The 20,730-nt window shown below is 37.9% G+C and overlaps 1 long non-coding RNA gene and 1 pseudogene across 1 annotated transcript in view; both read left to right on the forward strand.

Annotated features, from left to right (window-relative positions):
* Positions 1-7,283: 7,283 nt before the first annotated feature.
* On the forward strand, positions 7,284-8,776 carry LOC123852828 (interferon regulatory factor 6-like; annotated as a pseudogene).
* A 1,536-nt stretch (positions 8,777-10,312) lies between these two features.
* LOC135365262 (uncharacterized) overlaps positions 10,313-20,730 on the forward strand; it is a 75,610-nt gene continuing 65,192 nt past the window's right edge. Inside the window, exons 1-2 of the long non-coding RNA XR_010412901.1 lie at positions 10,313-10,354; positions 13,679-13,739. This is a non-coding gene — a long non-coding RNA (uncharacterized LOC135365262). The remainder of the gene's footprint in view (positions 10,355-13,678; positions 13,740-20,730) is intronic.

Here is a 20,730-nt window from a genome sequence, read left to right on the forward strand (position 1 = left end):
ACAACCTGATCCACATTTCTATTTCCACAGTACATTAACTGTGAATAATTGTATAAAGTATAAATTTGGCTGCTAATTTTTTCGTCCATAAATCACGACATGAATAGCAGAGGCTTATCCTGATCAGTGGCTAATCATGTCATTTCTTTCAAAGTTCATCAGTGATTGGTCACTGCCTGTGTTACTCAATCAGGTACAGGCAGCAAAACAGGTAGTTTTGCCTCTTTGTCTCTCAGTGATAAATCCCCATGAAATTTTAGAAAGATGGATAATTGAGAGAGGGAATTGGCCAACAAAGATGAAAGTACAGCAAAGAAATGAAAAGTGATAATGCTGGAAATGAAATTGGAGTCTAACATTCATGGAGTTATCGGAGAAATGGCTGAAGGTGGTAATCTTGATATTACCACCGTGGGAGACACCCTGGACGTGCAGTTAGAGGAGTCTAGGGAAGGCCAACTTATGGACATAAATGAGAGAAATGGTTGTGACAAAGAGGAGGCAGGTGTCCCAGAGGAAATGCCTGATGTTGGCAGAAGACTTCATGTCAAAGGCACTCTCAGAGATACTCCATGACATTGAAAGAGCCAAAGATTAAATGTCAGAAGCTGATCAGAATTTGCCAAGGCATAGAAGAGATGCATTGAATACATCGTAATTTATTTACAAGAATATGGCAATCGCTGTTCAACTTTTGATAAGTTTTTTTACAAAGAAATAAAACATTGAATTCTCAATATTTGTACTATTTTACATTACAATGAAAATAAGCATTAGTTTTGCTATTCTTTTTTGTTTCACTGTACCATACTTTTATAACCAATAGAGAACTTTCAATATTTGACAGAAATGTTTAAAGGTCATGGAACAATCTTACATTTTCTCACTGTATTACTTTGCATGGTTTCAGTCTGCATGGTTGTTTTCACAGCCCTGCACTCCTGTGCAAAGTGAGAATTGCCTGTACAGAGAAACTCAGCATGCATCCGTATTATCTACTCTCTCTATTCCATGGAGCTTGTAGCTCCTGTTTTTTATGCATTTTGTCTTAGAAACCTGTTTTTATTCCCCTGTGTTCTTCTCTAATGCTAGTAAGTGATTTCAAATACAATAATTTTATGGGATAACCTTGCTAGATAGAAAGCTTTCTATGCTACTCACTTAATGCTTTCCAAAATTTTCTCTTTTGGCTAAAAATGGTTTAATAGTCATTGTTTAACAATAGCAGTAAGATTGAAAACTAACTCTCAAAACTTAGGAGATTAAGGAAGTAACATTTCATTTCTGTGGTGGATTATTTACATCTATTTAAAAGAATCATGAAGAAGAACATTCAAACGATGTGAAAGAATTTTAGGACTATCTCACGAAGTGGGAAAAGCAAGTGACAAAATACTTTCCAGTTTGATTCCATTTTTTGCAAATACACAGGTATATTGTACATAAATAATCATAATGAAGGATGTAATCAAAATGTCAAGGGTAGTTATCTTTGAGTGGAAGGATTATAAGAAATTTTTTTCCTAGTCTCTGTGTTTTCTGATTTGTCTACAATGGGACTATAACACTTCTGTAGGTAGACTCTGTCAAAAAAATTCTGCTCTTATCTCTACATTTTCTCTCTTTTTTTAAAGATTTTATTTATTATCCACCAGAGAGAGAGAGAGCACACAAGAGGAGTGGGGGCAGAGGCTGAGGGAGAAGCAGGCCTGAGCTGAAGGCAGAGGCTTAACCCACTGAGCCACCCAGGCGCCCCACCTCTACATTTTCTTAATGTTATAGTAATAAAAACGAGCAGTGAAGCAGACATTAAATTGTGTTTTTTAACTCTCTCAACCTTTCTCACTTGCTTCCTTCCTATCACAGACTCAGAACATTCCCTAATGAGTCAGGCAGCCATGATGATGCTGACTCTGTTAAAATATATATATTCAGAAAGATCAACTTTTCCAGTATCAGAGGTGAAGCATACAGGAGCTTAAAAACATTCCAGGAGTCTCAAGATTTGAAAGCTCAAATTCCCTTGCCTCTAACTTTTAATGTGCCCGGTCTCAGCATTGCCACACCCAGGCATCGCTGATGGATTGAAGAAACCATCTATCTGTGTGGCGTCCATGGCATTGCCTGTGTCTGATTAATTGAAAATAGTTGACGAAATCCACATGGTTAAATAAATCAGGAGAATGGCAACCAAGGCACAGATGTTTACAATCTTCCTGCACAGTCATATGAACATAATCTGCCAGGAAAACAAAGCCTGCTGGACTGTTTCTCACATTTGCACACTCAACTTTTTTCAACTATTTATTGAGCATTTACTACACCCCCAGTCCTATGCTTAACGTTTATGTTCATTTTCTCATTCAATCCTCACAGGAACTCTGTGAACAGAATACTATTATTTTCACTTTACAGATTTTTTTAAAGATTTTATTTATTTGAGAGAGAGAGAATGAGAGAGAGAGAGAGAGCATGAGAGGGGGGAGGGTCAGAGGGAGAAGCAGACTCCCCGCAGAGCAGGGAGCCCGATGTGGGACTCGATCCTTGGACTCCAGGATCATGACCTGAGCTGAAGGCAGTCGCTTAACCAACTGAGCCACCCAGGTGTCCTCACTTTACAGATTTTATAGGAAATTACAGCTCGGAATGTTGGGTAACCCATCCAGGGTCAGACACCAAACACATAATAATAACCACGAACTCTAAGAATACAGGGTTTTACTTCAGGCTCTTATCTATTTATTTAGAACTATATTTGTTTTGTTTTGTTTTTTTAAACCTTTCATCTGCAAACAACCAACAAAACATGACATGAAACTAGTTGTAAAACAAACAAGCGACTATGTGTAAAAATATTCTAGAAAACCTCCCACACGTATAAGCATTTCGTTAACTTCTTATATAATTGCCAATCGCTCATAAGAAGGAAACAGATTTTATTTAAAGCATAAAAATTATAGCACTGTTTTTAAAAGTGGCTTTGGATAAAATTTAACAAAAACATAATGAAAAACACTAAGGGGAAGTTAAAATAACTTTTTAGTATTACTAAATAAGGAAAATTGTTTTGATGAGCCAAAAGTACTATTTTAATTAGAAATCCTATGACAACAACAAAATTAACAAAAATGTTCCTTTTAGACACTTCAGTGTATCTCCCACCTCCTCAGACAAAATTCTATCCTGTTGATGATTCTCACAGAAGACATTGCTCCTACATTTCCGTAATTGCCATTCTTGCTCCAGTTGGTGGTTCTCACTGCAGAAGCTCAAAGCCCTTTTTACTCCACCTTGGCCTTCCATTTCTGACCTTTCAAGTCTTCCTGAAATCAAATTGCCAAATCCTGTTTTCTCCTGGCAGAGCGTCTCCTAATCCTCCTAATGTAATTTAGACTGACAGGACTGAGCTACAATGTTCAATAATATATCTGCAGATGAAAAGAAGGGTGGCCTGAGGGCTACTCCAAGCAAGCTTCCGATTGGACAAACCAGACTAGAGAAGGCCTGTGCCTGTGCCCATCCCTGGGTGTGGGGGCCACATTTGCTACCCATTTGTAACTATGACTTGTTCCTGGCCTCCAGGGCTGGGAGCTCAGGCTTCTGACTATATGGAGACAGATTATTTTTATTAATAATAATAGCCTGATTTATAGAGTGCTTATTATGTGCCAGCCTGATTATAGAGTGCTTATTATTACCTTGCCAAGTGATGTTATATGTCTTTATAGGACTTATCTAATTAAATTATATATCTTTCTGCTTTCTGCATTCAGGGAGATTAGCAGGCTTATTCAGTGGCCAAAATAGTGAGTAAGACCAAAAACAGTACTTTGTTTTCATCTCTCCCTCATTCTTTTACTGGTAAACTTTTATTGAACACCTAATATGTGTTTGGAATTGCATTGAGTGTAGGTCTCACCTTTATGGAATAAAAATTTCTTGGGAGCAGAAACATACAAATAAATACTACAATGTAAATATGTTAAAAAATATATATAGTTCAAATTCTACTAAACTCACCTTTTAAAAATGTACAACTCCGTGATTTTTAAGTTTATTTACAATGTGTAACCATCTAATTCTAGAACATTGACATCATCCCCCAAAAGAAACCCTTTACCTATTAGCAGTCACTCTCCATCCCCCTGCCCTTGGAAGCCACTAATCTACTTTCTGTCTCTATGGATTTGCCTATTATGGACATTTCAAATAAATGGAATTATATCAAAGAGAGAGAGAGAGAAAGAAAGAAATACATAGAAAGGAATCATATTTAAGAAATGGAGGTTGCCTAAGTAAATTAGTTAAAAGGGTCTTCTACCTTCTCTAGACGGCTTCATTAGCAGAGTTCTGTTAAGGCGGTGGCTTACAAAAGAATTTTTATCACCTTGAATCAGTCTCCTTGCTACAGAGCCATCTAGAAAGATCTGAATCACAAATAGGTGCTAATGACTCTCACATTCAGAACGGTATTTAACACCCTGCTCCTAGACTCTTTTTTTGTCCAAGGTCAGCTGCTACTCACACAAAAACATAAATTATGTTTTTGAAGAGTATTTATGAAGATGCATAAATGATCACATACATAGGAAACAACAAGGAGAAAATTGTATATGAGTTATGATCCCACATTGAAACAAACAAGAAAACTCATTAAACACATATGCAAAGAAATATGAGAAAATGTGATACAGTATTAGAATAATCGGAAATTTTGTTTTTCTCCATATATCATTCCATATTGTGCACATCTATAAATATAATCACTCAGGAGTTTTATAATCAGAAAAAGTAAATATTTTATACAAATTAAAATCAAAAGAAGAATGAGTAAAAGTATACTTCGTATACTATATCTCTAATTATTGTTTTACTGAGTTTACCAATGACCCGTTTATGACTCTAAGTAGTATGTTATATTATTTTCAAATATTTTTTTTAATCCAAAAGAAAACAAACAAACAGGTTTTCTTTAGGTAGAAGTTCCTAATTCTAAACAGATCATATTCACTATCTCGTCACCAGACTTGAGTTCACACAAAATGGCCTCTCACTAACTACCTATTAGAGAGAAAAAGAGAAGAAAAGTGACTGGCTGCTCAAATTAATAGTTTCACACACTGCTTTTTTGGAGACGATCATTTCCTTCAAGATTCTTCTTCAACTTCCCTGAAGGAGAAATTTGGCATCCAGACACATGCGTGCACAAGCGCGCGCACACACACACACACAGCCCCCCTAAGAATTTATATTTTTTTTAAAAATTCCTTGAAAATATAAAAAGTGCAGAGATGGTGATGAAAACAGGAGGTAACTAGAAATGGGCACATGGAATCTGTTCGGAGTGCTGAAAATGTTTTGGAACTTGATTGTTGTGATGGTTGCTGGCATAACTGTAAATGAGTAATAATTGTTGTACTGTACACTTAAAATAAGTGAATTTTATACCTCCATGAAGCTTACAAAATAAAAAATATAATTGCAATGGATACAGGAAAAAATTACTATAGCAGAAGAAAATGTTTGAGGAATCCTAAAAGCAATTAAGAAATCAAGGTTGCAGTGAAAGCCAGATTAGACAGGCCCAGCTACATGTTTGGGGAGTCCCAGTGCAAAATGAAAATCCAGCACTATTGTTTAAAAATCATTAAGAATTTCAAGATGGTAACATTAAACCAAGCGCAGGGCCCTTCTGAGTGCCAGGCCCTGTGGGACTGCACAGGTCACATGCCCTGAGACCAGCCATGAAGATTGGAAAAAGCATAGGCTGAAACACGGAAAGGAGAAGAAGTCTATGAAATTTTAAGCATGCTCCAAATGAAGAATAAGTGGATCCAAAGAATCGATAGGGCTCGGTGGTGATCACGAGGCGAACTGGGGAAGACACATGTAGCAACATGGTAGGTCAGCACCTCCTTCCATTTTGGCTTATGCTGAATAATAGTTGAGAAGTAAGAGTAACAGACACTTCTGGACTAAAGCATTGAATGCAGGAAATGGGGTTGCAGAGGTATTTACCAAGAGCAGAATGAACTCACAAACTGAAAAGACACAAGGCCTTCACTTCCCACCCCAGGGGCACAAATTAACCCTCTTTCACAATAACGGGAGGGAAGTTGCTCTAATGAGAAACTTCATTCACAAATGGGAAATCAGGAAGTTTAAATGCCAGTGTGAAATGAACAAGCAATAATCATAACATTTGCAAAACCCAAACACAGTGAAAGGAAGAAACTCTGCAAACAGAAAAATGAAAATCCATGAAAAAATAGAAATCATTTAAAAATTAACATAATTAACATTTGCAAATAAATGTAAGGGGTGATCCTATCTAAAAATATAAACAGAAGAGATGTTTATGGAAAAAAAAACATTCGCAGATCTTGATTTTTTAAAACCTAGACAATGGCTTACCTGTTCAGTCTATTAAAAGGATGTTTTGATAGATGATTCTAGTTTCAATATATTTTAATTTATCAATCTTACCCTTTATGGGTAGTGATTTTTGCAACTGTGTTTAAGAAATCTTTCATCATCCTAAGGTCAAAAAGATACTCCTATATGTTATCTAGCAAATGCCATCTTTCTTAGCCTTCTACATGTATAATTACAATTCACCTGGAATTGCTTTGTGTGCTGTGTAGGCTGAGAGGAGGCGAGCTTGTCAAGTTCCTGCCCCCACCCCACTGTGACAGATATTGAATATACCCAGCACCATTCATTGAAAGAACTGTTCTTTCCCCACTGCTTTGCAGTGCTGGCTCTGTCACATACCATCCATATGTGAGTCTTTGTCTGTCTGGGTTTTCAACTTATTTAAATTGAGTTTTCATTTTTACTTTGTACAATGTCAATGTTTTAATTGTCCTAACTTCATATTAAGCCTTGATTTTCAATAGTTTGTATCTCTCAACTTAAGATCAACGGGTGATCTTTTTTTTTTTATTCTTATGTTAATCCCCATACATTACATCATTAGTTTTAGATGAAGTGTTCCATGATTCATTGTTTGTGCATAACACCCAGTGCTCCATGCAGAATGTGCCCTCCTCAATACCCACCACCAGGCTAACCCATCCTCCCACCCCCCTCCCCTCCAGAACCCTGTTTGTTTTTCACAGTCCATCGTCTCTCATGGTTCGTCTACCCCTCCGATTTCCCCCGCTTCATTCTTCCCCTCCCGCTACCTTCTTCTTCTTCTTCTTTTTTTTTTTTTTTCTTAACATATATTGCATTATTTTCAATGGGTGATCTTAACTGGGGACGTGGTTCGGAGGGACATCCGCTTCTGGTCGCTGGATTGAGAAAAGAGTCTTTGGCTGGCCCAGAGCAAGGAGAGCTGACTTGAGGCCCAGCTCTTTGGATCCCCGTGGATACACTGCCTGCTCATCTCTATCATGGCCCTCCACCCCCGTAGAGTTCGGCTGAAGACCTGGCTGGTGGCCCAGGTGGATAGTGGCCTGTACCCCGGGCTCATCTGGATACACAGGGACTCCAAACGCTTTCAGATTCCCTGGAAACATGCTACCCTGCATAGCCCCCAACAAGAGGAGGAAAATACCATTTTCAAGGTCTGGGCTGTGGAGACAGGGAAGTACCAGGAAGGGGTAGATGACCCTGACCCAGCTAAATGGAAGGCCCAGCTCTGCGGTGCTCTCAACAAGAGCAGGGAATTCAACCTGATGTACGATGGCACCAAGGAAGTACCCATGAACCCAGTGAAGATATATCAAGTGTGTGACATCCCGCAGCCTCAGGGATCAATCATTAACCCAGGATCTACTGGATCTGCTCCTTGGGATGAGAAGGATAATGATGTAGATGAAGAAGATGAGGAAGATGAGCTTGATCAGTCACAGCACCATGTTCCCATCCAGGACACCTTCTCCTTCCTGAACATCAGTGGTTCTCCCAGGGCAGCAGCCAGTGTGGGCAACTGCAGCCCTGAAGCAGTGTGGCCCAAAACTGAAGCTCTGGAAATAGATGTACCCCAGGCACCTATACAGCCCTTCTAGAGCTCTCCAGAGCTGTGGATCAGCTCTTTCCCATGACTGACCTGGACATCAAGTTTCAGTACCGTGGGAAGGAATAGGGGCAGACCATGACCGTGAGCAACCCCCTGGGCTGCCAGCTCTTCTATGGGGACCTGGGTCCCATGCCTGACCAAGAGGAGCTCTTTGGTCCTGTCAGTGTGGAACAGGTCAAGTTCCCAGGTCCAGAGCATATCACCAATGAGAAGCAGAAGCTGTTCCCCAGTAAGCTGCTAGACGTCCTGGACAGAGGACTGATCCTGGGGGTCAGCGGTCATGCCATTTATGCCATGACCGCTGGCATGTACTGGTCTGGGCCATGTGCCCCATCACTTGTTGCCCCCAACCTGATTGAGAGACAAAAGAAGGTCAAACTGTTTTGCCTGGAAACGTTCCTTAGTGATCTCATTGCCCACCAGAAAGGACAGATAGAGAAGCAGCCACCATTTGAGATCTACTTATGCTTTGGGGAAGAATGGCCAAATGGGAAACCCCTGGAAAGGAAACTCATCATGGTTCAGGTCATTCCAGTGGTAGCTCGGATGATCTACGAGATGTTTTCTGGTGATTTTACACAGTCCTTTGACAGTGGCAGTGTCTGCCTGCAGATCTCAACTCCAGACATCAAAGATAACATCGTTGCTCAACTGAAGCAGCTGTACCACATCCTCCAAACCCAGGAAAGCTGGCAGCCCATGCAGCCCACCCCCAGCATGCAACTAGCCCCTGCCCTGCCAGCCCAGTAATCATGAATGCCATCTTTTTTACAGTATTGTACATATCGGTATTTTTTATTACTCAGATTTAACCAGCTTTTAAACTTCTTTCTAACAATGTTAGTGGCCTCCAATTCTCCACATATGCCTGGCTTTTAAAGTTGATTTAATTTATGGAAAAATCACCCTTCTTATTCCCCCTTTCTTTTTTAAACCTCGCAATGTTAGTGTAATGTAGTAGAGGGAGATTTGGCCTGGGACTTTGGACAACAGCGTTCTAGCTGCAGCTTTGCTTCAGTGGTATGACCTTGAACACCAAGTCATTTAACCTCTAGGCTTCAGATTTATTACTGTAAAACTAAGGGGTTGGAATAATGCCTGAAATAATGCCAGTTAAAACTCTGACCTGATGACTTCACTCTACTTGTACAAGGCAGAACTGCCTGGAACAGAACCCTTCTGCATTGTTCTTGCACCACATTTTTTTCTTGCTTTCATTAAATTTCCCTCAAGCAAAAAAAAAAAAAAATCAGATCTTTTGGGCCCTCTGATTCACTATATAAATTCTAGAATCAGCATTTTAATTTCCACCAAAAAAAAAAAATGCTGAGATTTTTGAGTGGAAATGAAATGAGTCTATAGATCCATTTAGGGGAGTTGATGTCTTTAAAATGTTGACTCTTTTCATCAGTGAACATCCCTTCATTTATTTAAGTCTATGATTGTCCAATAATGTTTTCTCGTTTTCTTTTTTGAGGATTTGCCTAAGTACTTGATACTTTTGATGCTATTTATAAAGGGCATTTAAATTGTTTTTTATTTTGTTAAATATTATAGTCTTTGTTGGTTAGAAATAAAACTGATTGTTTTTATATGACCATATCTGTAGACTCTTGGGATTTTCTACATAAAGAAATGTATCATCCACTAATAATGACAATTTTATTTATTATTTTTCAATCATACTTCCTTTTTTAAACCTTATTGCTCTGGCTAGAACTATAGTATAAAGTTGAATGGAAGTGGTGAGTGCAAGAATTCTTGTCTCATTTCTAATCCCAAAAGTTTTATAAGATATGACTAAGTCAACTTCAATAAATTATACTATATGACTTTCCAAAATCGTTTTATGATTTTGTACTTGCAATGACAGGGCAATAGTTCTAGTGGGAATACTAAGCATCTATGTGAATCTAGACTTCTGATAGTCTGTTTTTATATTTCTCCATTCTCCCTTCCATTTCAAAATTCAACCACTGGAAGAAAAAACAAAACCATTACAGAGATTTGCTTCTGAGCATGAAGTGAAAACGAAGAGGTTTGAAGACAGGGGTGGGGCTGGACAGAAAGCAGGATCCAGAAGTATGTATTTGGTTTACTCCATATTCTTCCATATTGTTACATTCCTCATATCCCTAGTATATTCTAGTGTGTCATTTTTAATTCCTAGGAAAAGAATTGGGAAAAAAGAAGGGTAAAATAAAAATAGTATTTTAAATGAATGAACTTGAAAACATTAAAATTACTTAAGTGTACATGAGCAAAGATGCATTTTTATTTTTACTTCACAGGATCTTGGCTAATGACACAGAAAAAGACCAAGTGCAGGTATGTACTCCACAAAACTGGATATAATTGCATCCTTCCACTGCCCTCATAGTCTGAGGCTTTCCTTCACACCCAAGAGAGGCTTGTGGCAAAATAATGTATGAAGAAGACACATCTTCACAAACTTATACTTCATTTGAAGTTTTTTATTTTAGGTTTTCTACAAATTATTTGGATATTTAAGTATGGGTTTTATAACATTGAATAATTATCTGGATCTGAATGTTTGTTTAAAAAAAAAATGATTTTCTTCCCAATACAATTTCATAGTGATTTTCCACTGATGAAAAACCACAGTCATATTTCTTTTCCTACATATTTTGAAAAATGAAACTAATGAGACTCTGGAAGCCAGACAGTATTTCATCTTCAAAAATGCACTTAAACATAATTATATTCAGCTCTCCCCCACATTTTTACCTGCTTTGAAGCTCTCTTCCATGGCACAAAGATTTTATTGGACGATATTGGAGAACTTATCAGCTGGCATGGTGTTAATTCAATCTTGTCAGTATAGCTTTCGTTGGTGCAACAAAAAGAAAATTGCATGATATTCTCCTTTTTAAGTCCAATTCTTATTACAAGTTTTGTGTACTTCTCTCTCTTCCTTGGCAAAAATTTTCTTTTAAAGAATGCCAAGTTAGGGGGCGCCTGGGTGGCTCAGTTGGTTAAGCGACTGCCTTTGGCTCAGGTCATGATCTTGGAGACCTGGGATCGAGTCCCACATCGGGCTCCCTACTCAGCAGGGAGTCTGCTTCTCTTTCTGACCCTCTTCCCTACTCATGCTCTCTCTCTTTCTCTCTCTCTCAATAAATAAATAAAAATCTTAAAAAAATAAATAAATAAATAAATAAAGAATGCCAAGTTCTTATGTGAACCTGAATGCAATGGTAATGAAAATAGTGTTTGAGTGGGTTCTTGGACTCCTCATCTGAACAGACTGGCTAGAAGACTGGCCTTTTGGTACAGGAGGACTCCTGAGCGTGTCCTTTTAGTGCGATCCTTTCTCTAAGCCACCCCTTTTTATGAAAGGATGCGTTATTGAGCTATTGTTCTATTTGTAAATGGCTCCATATTGTATAAAAACAGAGCATGTCATTTCATGTACATATTGAAGAGAGAACTCAACTGTGCTGCAGAAGAGCTGGTTTTAAACTTGCTTAGTTTCTGCTCATCAACTAGATGATTCTTGAGGCCTGTTGGCTCACCTGGAAATGAGGTATTTGTATTTGATGATGCCTAAAAGCCATTTCAGTTCTAATAATCTATATAAAGCTTAGGAAGGGAACTATTCTATTAATTTCTTAATGATGCAGCTTTAAGTTGTAGTAGAGGGAGAAATAAGGTGGTTTTCAAATTTTTATTTACATTTAGAATGGAATCAAGCAGTTAGGTGAGAACACTAATATGTAGCGGTGATATATTTTGTGATACCTTTTGTTGAAAGAAACAGTTTGGAAGGATGCCCGAAGTTTGTTTTTTCCCCCCTCACTCCTGGGCTTCCTACATAACCCTCCATTTCTAGAAATAAGGGGAAGAAATAAGGGCTTCCTACACAACCCTCCATTTCTAGAAATAAGGGGAAGTCTTGAGCAATTGGTTTCAAACTGGGCTTGTAAAACCCTAGAGTTCTACATAGCCTTTCAGAGAGTTTACAAACATTTGATATGAATTTCCCTTTTTAATATATATATAAAACATGTATATCTTTATTTTAAAGTATAGTATTTACTTATTTAACAAATATTCACAGAATGCATATTATATGTTGAACAGTCCTCAGGTCTCAGAATTCAGGAATATACAGAAACAGACAAAAATCCCTGCCCTCCATTAAATTTATATTCCAGTAGTAGTAGGAAGGAAGGAAAAAAGAAAAAGAAAGGAAGGAAGGAAGAAAAGAAGGAAGGAAGGAAGGAAGGAAGGAAGGAAGGAAGGAAGGAAGGAAGGAAGGAAGGAAGAAAGAAAGAAAGAAAGAAAGAAAGAAAGAAAGAAAGAAAGAAAGAAAGAAAGAAAGAAAGAAAGGAAAGAAAGAAAGAAAGAAAGAAAGAAAGAAAGAAAGAAAGAAAGAAAGAAAGAAAAGAAAGAGAGAGAGAAAGAAAGAAAAAAGAAAGAAAGAAAGAAAGAAAAATATATAAAATGAAAATTTTATAGGAGTAACAGGAAAATTAAGCAGAGGCTACAAAATCTATCAGAAGATTAGAGTACATCTGTCTGAAAAGACGTGGTTTAATAAAGACGTGAAGGAAGTGGGGAGAGAGCCAGAGGAATAGCAGATGCAAAGGCCCTAAGACAGGATGGACTATGCCTGGTGGGCTGAATCAAGAAGACAATAGAAAGAGAAGAGGCTAGGGAAAGAATAGAGGTCTCTGGCTTTAACACTTTAGAAAGCTTTAACCCCTTCATCAGTGCTATGTGGTCCAGTACTTTTACGTGAAACTCACCTGTATTCTCTTCATATACATTTGAATATGGTACTGAACAAGAATGTTTATTTCTATACTAATCTTGTTCAAAATCAGGCCTGTAGCAGTCCATTCAAACAAAAACTATATATTTTCGGGACACCTGGGTGGTCAGCAGGTTAAGTGTCTGCATTCGGCTCAGGTCATGATCTTAGGGTTCTGGGTTCGAGCCCCATGTCGGGCTCCCTGTTCAGCAAGGAGTCTGCCTCTCCCTCTTCCTCTGCCTCTCCTCCTGGCTTGTGGTCTCTCTCTCTCTCACTCTTTCAAATAAATAAATAAAATCTTAAAAAAAAACTATATATTTTTATGGCAACACATGTGGTTTACATTAAATTACATGCCAAGCAAGACTTAGGTATATCTGCTTACTTTTCCCACAACAAGCAAATTCATAACATATTGAAAACATTAAATTGTAATTAGCTCTAACCATCATTTTAGGTTTAGATTACTTCTAATCTAACATATTTATTGATAAGGAATGCAAACTATTTTTTAAATATTGTTATTCCATGCAACTCAAAATAAAAATTGTCATTTACATCCCTTTCAGGCTTCCAAAGTGGTTAATTAATAACATCTTGAGACTTCGCAATAAACTGCTATCTTTTACAAAATTAGTATCTTTTTCTTACTGGATAACCAAACAAAATTCAACTGTAAGTTGGGTGTTGAAACCGACATGACCGAAAATAGCATCCAGAGACCCCAATATCAAGTTATTATGTTCATTAAAACAGTCTCATGGATCTCACAAATAAGATTAATAAAAAATAAATGCTATAAATTTGAAATTATAAAATAAATTTATATTAATGAAATTGCCCCTTTATCTGGTTAATCTATGTAATTTTTACAGACTTGGTGCCTAGTGAGAAATGGATGGAAGGTGATTCTGGAGAAGTCATAAGTGCAAGCAGGTAAGGGAGTGTATTCTCTTCTTTTCAGTCTTCATTTATTCATCCCCTCATGTAAGTAGAAAAATGAGTTTTTCATTAAATATATATATATATTTCCATCCTTATCATTATCTGGGGGCCCATTCTGGAAGGAGCCACTGATGCTAAAATCATTCGGTGAAAGTTTGCTGGAAAACAGAATATTCATATTATTTATATGATGACAAAGAATTACCTCATAGGTTAGTTAATTTATAAAGGAGAAATGGTACCTTTGTGAAAGAGAGAACTTTCATAAACTACTTTAACCAAGTGATTAAGTTTTGTATCATGTGCCTCCAGAGATGATGAAATGGCAAGTATACAATGCCACCTATGTCATATTGTCAAAATTTCTAGAATCTAATCATGAGGAAATAATCAGTAAAATCGGAACTGTAAGCTAGTCAAAGACAACTGGACTATACTCTTCAACATGTTTCTGTCATAAAAGACAAAAAGTAGCCCCAGGGGCACCTGGGTGGCTCAGTTAGTTGAGCATCCGACTCTTGATTTAGGCTCAGGTCATGATCTCAAGATCCTGGGATCAAGCCCTGCATCAGGCTCCGCGTTCAGCGGGGGGTCTGCTTGAGATTCTCTCTCTCCCTCTCCCTCTGCACCTCCTCCCCCTGTTCTCTCTCTAAATAAATAAATAAAATCTTTTTTTTTAAGTGGTTCCAAATGAAGGAAGGCTGAAAATATATCACAACTAAATGTAATACATGAACCTTGATTGGATTTTTTAAAAAGCTATAAAGGACATTTAAAAGACAATTAAAAATTTTTAATCTGTACTCTATATTAGATGTTATTGTATATTACACCACTTTTTAAATTCTTGGAAGTGAACATGGCATTGTGATAATGTGGGAAAATGTCTTTATCCTTAGGTGATAAATCCTGAGATATTTAGAGGAGGAGTAACATGAGGTTGTACTTTATTTTCAAATGGCTCCAAGAAAAAAAGGAAATTGGAAAAGATATATATTTAGATGGATAGATAGATGATAGATATAGATTAGATAGATAGATAGATAGATAGATAGATAGATAGATAGATAGATAGATGATAACAAGTAAAGAGCACACAAATGTTAGAAAGTTTAACCATTTGTGAATTTAAATGAAGGGTATGTGAGTGTTCACTGTGCTATTCTTTCAACACTTCTTCAGGGTTGGAAGTTTTCAAAACAAAGATTGGGCAACACAAAAGAGAGAGGCTGGTGTCACTGGACAACAGAGTCTGAATAATTCTGACTTCAGAGTCACTGTTCCCATCAGGGGGATGTTTGCCCACACCGGTCACCAAATGAGGCAGATTAGCAGTGTTAGTCAAAACAGCCTAAATCAGGCTGTAGAATGGCTGTAGGCTAATTAGTGAGCCTCATCCAACCTCAGTCTAGTTAATTTTATTGCCTTAATTCACATACAAAAAAAAAAAAAAAATTGCCCAGACAAAAATGTAAACCTCTCTACCGGAACTCAAGAAAGAGCTTTAGAGCACATGGAATTTAGCGCCAAAGGAATTATGAACTGGTATTTGCTCAGATTTGTTATGTTTATTTACTCACCCTAAGAAAAATATTTGCTTTTTGTAACAAGATTCTTTGAATTCACGGGAGAGCACAGCTGACCCTGCACATTTGGTGGTGGGACGTATAGGGGAGAAGAAACATACATTTTGGAATCCTACATCACGGCCTCCAGGAAGTAGAGGCCCTTTGCTTTCTGCCCTCAAGATGCTGCTCTCAAGGTTGGGGGAAAGGTACCCGCGGTTGTACAAGTCCCAGCCGCCCAGAGTTCGGCATAAAGGGAGCGTCTGTGTTGACAATGGGACTCTGGCTTCCAGTGCGAATCTGCCCTGCAGTGCCAGATCTATGCGAAGTGCCCCGGGCTCCCTGGCAGCATTCTAGCTAGCCCGCTAGAATTAAAGGGGTCATGAACTAGAGCCATACCAGAAACCAAATGGGAGAGGCAGTCACCTCAACTGTCATTTGTAAGGCTGGGAGAAACAATGAAACTATTGAATAGAAAAGGGCTTTTCTTTCTCTCACCAGTGAAACAAACCTTAAGATATGAAGATCAAGGACTGCTAGAGATAAGAGACACCAAAGAACTGAAACCTCTTAGCAGCAGGTGGTAACAGTGGGGTCTGTCCTTTGAAAAATGTGTCAGATCCTTTTAGGACTATGTAAAACACTTCTGGTTCCCATGGTGACACTGGTAATACTTTGTCCATCATTGTGATACCGAGATCTACATTAAGCCATTTAAAAAGCACCTTAGAATGCTTGAGGGTTAAATTAGTTTCTCCTCTAAATTGCTTGGTGTCAACTGTAGTTGAGATAATTGGAGGAGATAGACTTGGTTTGTGAGAAATACTGACCAATGTGTCTTACCTCTTACAAAGCTCAGAAAGGGATGAAGCCATAAACTGTGAGTCCCTTTGCAAACAGCCCCAGACACTAATCAAAATACACGTCTCCAGAGTGAAAGAGATGAAGTAATTCATTAGTCTTCATGCTGTGCCGACCCTCACTTAAGGAACGCCATTTACTGCAGTATTGCCTGTTCTCGAGGATAGCATTTTATTTGTCTGGTCTTTCCTTAATGAATTTGTTTCTCCGGAAAGGGCATTCTCTAACAAAATTGTGTGGAAACACTCCACAACTCCAAGGCGGGACTCCTGCCCCTGACCCATATCAAAAACTGTTTCTTGTGGTGTTAGATTAACCATCAACCACAAATCTTCCACAAGTCTGGAAAAGATGGGCTTTCTGGGTTTTTTTTTTTTTTTCTCTTTTACTGGCTTTTGCACGTAATTCTATTAACAATAAATAGGATTTTGCCAAGTTGTGAAGTAAGAAACTGAATTTCCAGGAATACAGATTCCCAGAAGGTTTGTTAGCTGCATTCCTTCAAAAGTCTAGATTGGTCGCCATATAGTTTATGTACCACATTCTGAACCTCTGCAGATTTATCTTTCCAGTGGGGCTAGACTGGCTGGAGTGACCCTTCCTCCCCAGTTCTGCCCATTTTTCTTTAACGCAACATCAATGTTCCAATACCTTTGACTAGAATACAGGTGTTCTCCACATGACTCGAGGTTCACAAACCTACTGTGTGACTTCAGTGTCACTTCCGAGAAGTTATTCAATGAGTTTGTGAATATCCTGCTATCAAAACAGGTTAATTATTCTTCAGAATAAGGAATACGTTAAGTTTTTAACACACTATAGGACCTATACTGAAAAAAAAAATTATTTTAGTATGCTATTTAAAATTTTCAGAAAAATAAAGGATTTCTACCACCAATACAATCCCAAAACAAAAAGAAAAATTAGGTTTCATTTTTGTACTATTAAATCAGAACTGTACCACATCTTTTATGAGTATAGCCTTTGTGATTTTAGTTTGTAAAAGATAATAAACACATTTGTTCATTTTCAGTACATGAAATTGACACAATGTTTTGTCTATTTTCATGCCATAATAATAGTAATAATAGCTAATATTAACTGAGCACTTAAAGCCTGCCCTGACTCTATTATGCATATGATCAATCTCATTAAGTAGAATCCATTACTGTTCCAATTATGCAAATGAAGAAACTAAAGTGTGGTGAGGTGACAAAACAAGGAAAATGTGTAAGGTGTTCTGAATGACTCTAGTTTCTGAGATCTTAATTGCCACACTGAAAATGTGCCATAGCCACTCTTGTCCCTAAATTTCATATTTTCTTACATTTCATGCAAGTTTACAGGTATATTAGTCTGCCTGGGGCACCATAACAGAATATCATAGACTGAGAAGCTTAAACAACAGAAATTTATTTTTCACAGCTCTGGAGGCTGTGAAATCCAAAATCAAAGTGCCAGCAAGGTAGGTTTTCTTCTTGGCCTTTTCTCTTGGCCTATAGGTGGTTGCCATCTTGCTGTGTGCTCACATGACCTCTTCGTTCTGCATTTACACACACACACACACACACAGAGGGAAAGAGAGAGAGTTCTAGTGTCTCTTCTTATAAAGACACTGATTTTATCTAAACCTATCAGATCAGGACCCCACCCCCTAGCCCCCCCACCCCCCACTATGATCTCATTTAACTAAATTACTTCCTTAGAGGTCCCCTCTCCAAACACAGTCACATTGGAGGGTAGAGCTTCAACATATGACTTTGTTGGGTGGGGGAGACACATAAACATTCAGCCCTTAGTAACAGAAACTTGGTGTCTTTCCAAAAGAAAACTATTCCAAGTTCATTAAAATGCTAACAAATAGGAACTTCTCAACTCCCAAATTTCACCCTTTAAAAAACTCTGCAATATCACGTGTATTGCAGACCTCATCTGGACAAATAGATTGAAGAAGTGAAATTCTTCATTGTTCTCATTGTCTTAGCTAACAGGATGACGAGAGGTGACCCCTGAGAGGGGACTGTATCAGAGAACTAAAGCAAAAATTCAAGCAAAACAATGACACCTTGCCTGAGTCATTGGGAAGATGGCTCAGATCAGACTCTAGATGATTTCATCAGCCAATAGTGTTAGTGGATAATTTTCTTCCTGGGCTATGCTGTTTTCACTTATTATGAGAGAAAAAAATGTGTTAATCTAATCACATGTTATAATCCAGGCACATGTATATTTATGCACCTAGAGATTAGCATACAAATTCCAAATAACAAAGTAAGAAATGATCAGTCATGGCGTTTTCTAGAAACATAGTTTGTATTTCTTTTTTAATTAAGCCTAGTCATTGAGTGATTTATATGGAAAAACAAGACTAAGTATGTATGTTGTATACAGTTGTTGATTCAATAAAAAGGAAGATATCTAGAAACAAAGCTCTGCAGCCTCTGTAAAAACATGCACTCTGTTAGAATTTCAATTGTCTGACATGGTTCAGATCCTACTCAACTCATTACGATGTTCATGGTCGATATTTTTCACCAGCACAATGAAGCATGCCACAGTATTTGAAACCATAGCCTGCAAACGTTACTGTTACACAGCCTTCTGCTCCCACAATGGTGAATCAAGATAAATGCTATGGATTTTCTCAAATCTATTCTTTCCACTTTATACAGTAGCAGGCTGGTCAGGCAGAGACATCTCTAAGCATCTATGCAACAAATTTAGGACCTTCCAGACAGCCACAATATCTATTAGCAGGTGCCAAATTAGAGTATTCCACAAGAAACATTTTGTCCAGATGAATATAGTGGCAGCTTCCCGATCTCATAGAATTTCAGTGTGAGGAATAGCAAGTTGACTGAAAGCACAAGTCATTTACCAAGCATGTAATTAAATAGACAGATGAAAGGTAGTTGATACATGGGTGGATAGACAGACCTTCTTATTAGTCCACCAGACTTCCAATGCAATGACAACTGGAAAAGCTAGCATTGTGTGTGTGTGTCATTGGGAAAATGGGCTTAACTCTGATTTTATTTCCTTTTGGATTCACACATTTTTTTTTTCTTTCTCCCTACCTCTGTGTCCCACTTCAGTGTTCCTTATGAACCAGAGCAGAGTCAAGAAATATCATATTTAGAGGAGGAAAATCATTCACACACTTCTAAGCTGCTAATTCTTTCCCAATCAGACAGACAAAGCACATTTCTCTTTGGAATAAATATGTTGGGATCAAATGAATCGCCAGAAAAAGGTGTTGTGCTTTGTTTGTTTTAATTTCATTGCACATGGCTTGACTTTTGTTTGTCTTTCTATCAGCCTTCTACACTTACCTTGGCATTTCTCCTAATCAGCGAGCAGGACTACATAGGAATGTTTGTCTACAAGTTAAATTTAGGTAAACCTGGCCACCTGCCTCCCTGTTAGGACTTTCTCACCAACCATCAGCTCACATTATCCAGTGCCAACCAGACAAATAACCACAGGATTCTAAACTTGCCCTTCCTTTGGAAGGGTCATTCTCCCTCTCCCCACCCCTTTCTATTGGCTCTTTGGGATCAGATGGCTGGCTTCTTGAGTATCTTGCTCCCTTGGCCGAGGAATATTTTCCATCATTAGACCACTGATACTGAATGAGACACTATGAACAATATTATTTTTCTATCTTCTAAAAACTACATTTCCTATAAAAATAAGATTCCCAGATTCTACCCAAATTCCACAGATAGTTACTCTGCAGCATATTAATGGATGTAAGATGTAGTTCCTGCCCATAGAAAAAAACTGTGCATAAGTAATAACACTATAACACATAGCAAGTGGAATATGAAAGGTAAAAAAGTTCCAAATGTAATGGAGCACAGAACAAAAGGAGAGATTAATTATGAATGGGAGAATTACCACTAAGGGGAGAAAGATAGCATGTGAGCCAGTTCTCAGTAAGGATGCCTTGAGAATTGAGGGGAGTGGGCAATAATTAAGAAGCTTGTAATTTAGACAAAAGAGAATGGGCAAGGCATGGAAGAGGGAATTTTCAAAATGCAATTGTGAAACAATGAAGACCGTATTTTGCCTACACAAACCAAAGCTTCCTATAGGATTGGGTTGCAAATACTATGCTCAGAATTCTTACTTTATTCTGTAGGCCAGTAATTTCTAAAAGCTGGCCATGGACCAGTGATGGTTTAAATCTAAGCTTTCACCAGACTGGGGAGAAATGAGAAAAATAAATACAATCTGTAAGGTTCTTTTTATGAAACGAAGTGCGCTCAAATCAAAGGTCTTTCCTTTAACATGGGATTGTATCTTTCCTATATCTGGAATCAAATACAATTGCTGTTTCAAAATAAAAATTGGCAACACTGTTTTGGGATCCCGAGTATATTTTTATTTTACTTGGTCCATGTGATCCAAAATCTGGGGGCTACTTCCAAAGGTAATGTGGATCCTAGGAAGGGAGATAATGGGATGGATATTGTTCTCTAGGAGACACAACTGTGAAAGTAATAACATGAAAAGAGAAAAATAAAGGAAAAAGGGAAAAAAGGAAGGAGGGA

The sequence above is a fragment of the Mirounga angustirostris genome, unplaced genomic scaffold, assembly GCF_029215605.1.
Source record: "Mirounga angustirostris isolate CCGP_5_RB_7025 unplaced genomic scaffold, mMirAng1.0.hap1 SCAF_7, whole genome shotgun sequence".
Lineage (NCBI taxonomy): Eukaryota > Metazoa > Chordata > Mammalia > Carnivora > Phocidae > Mirounga > Mirounga angustirostris.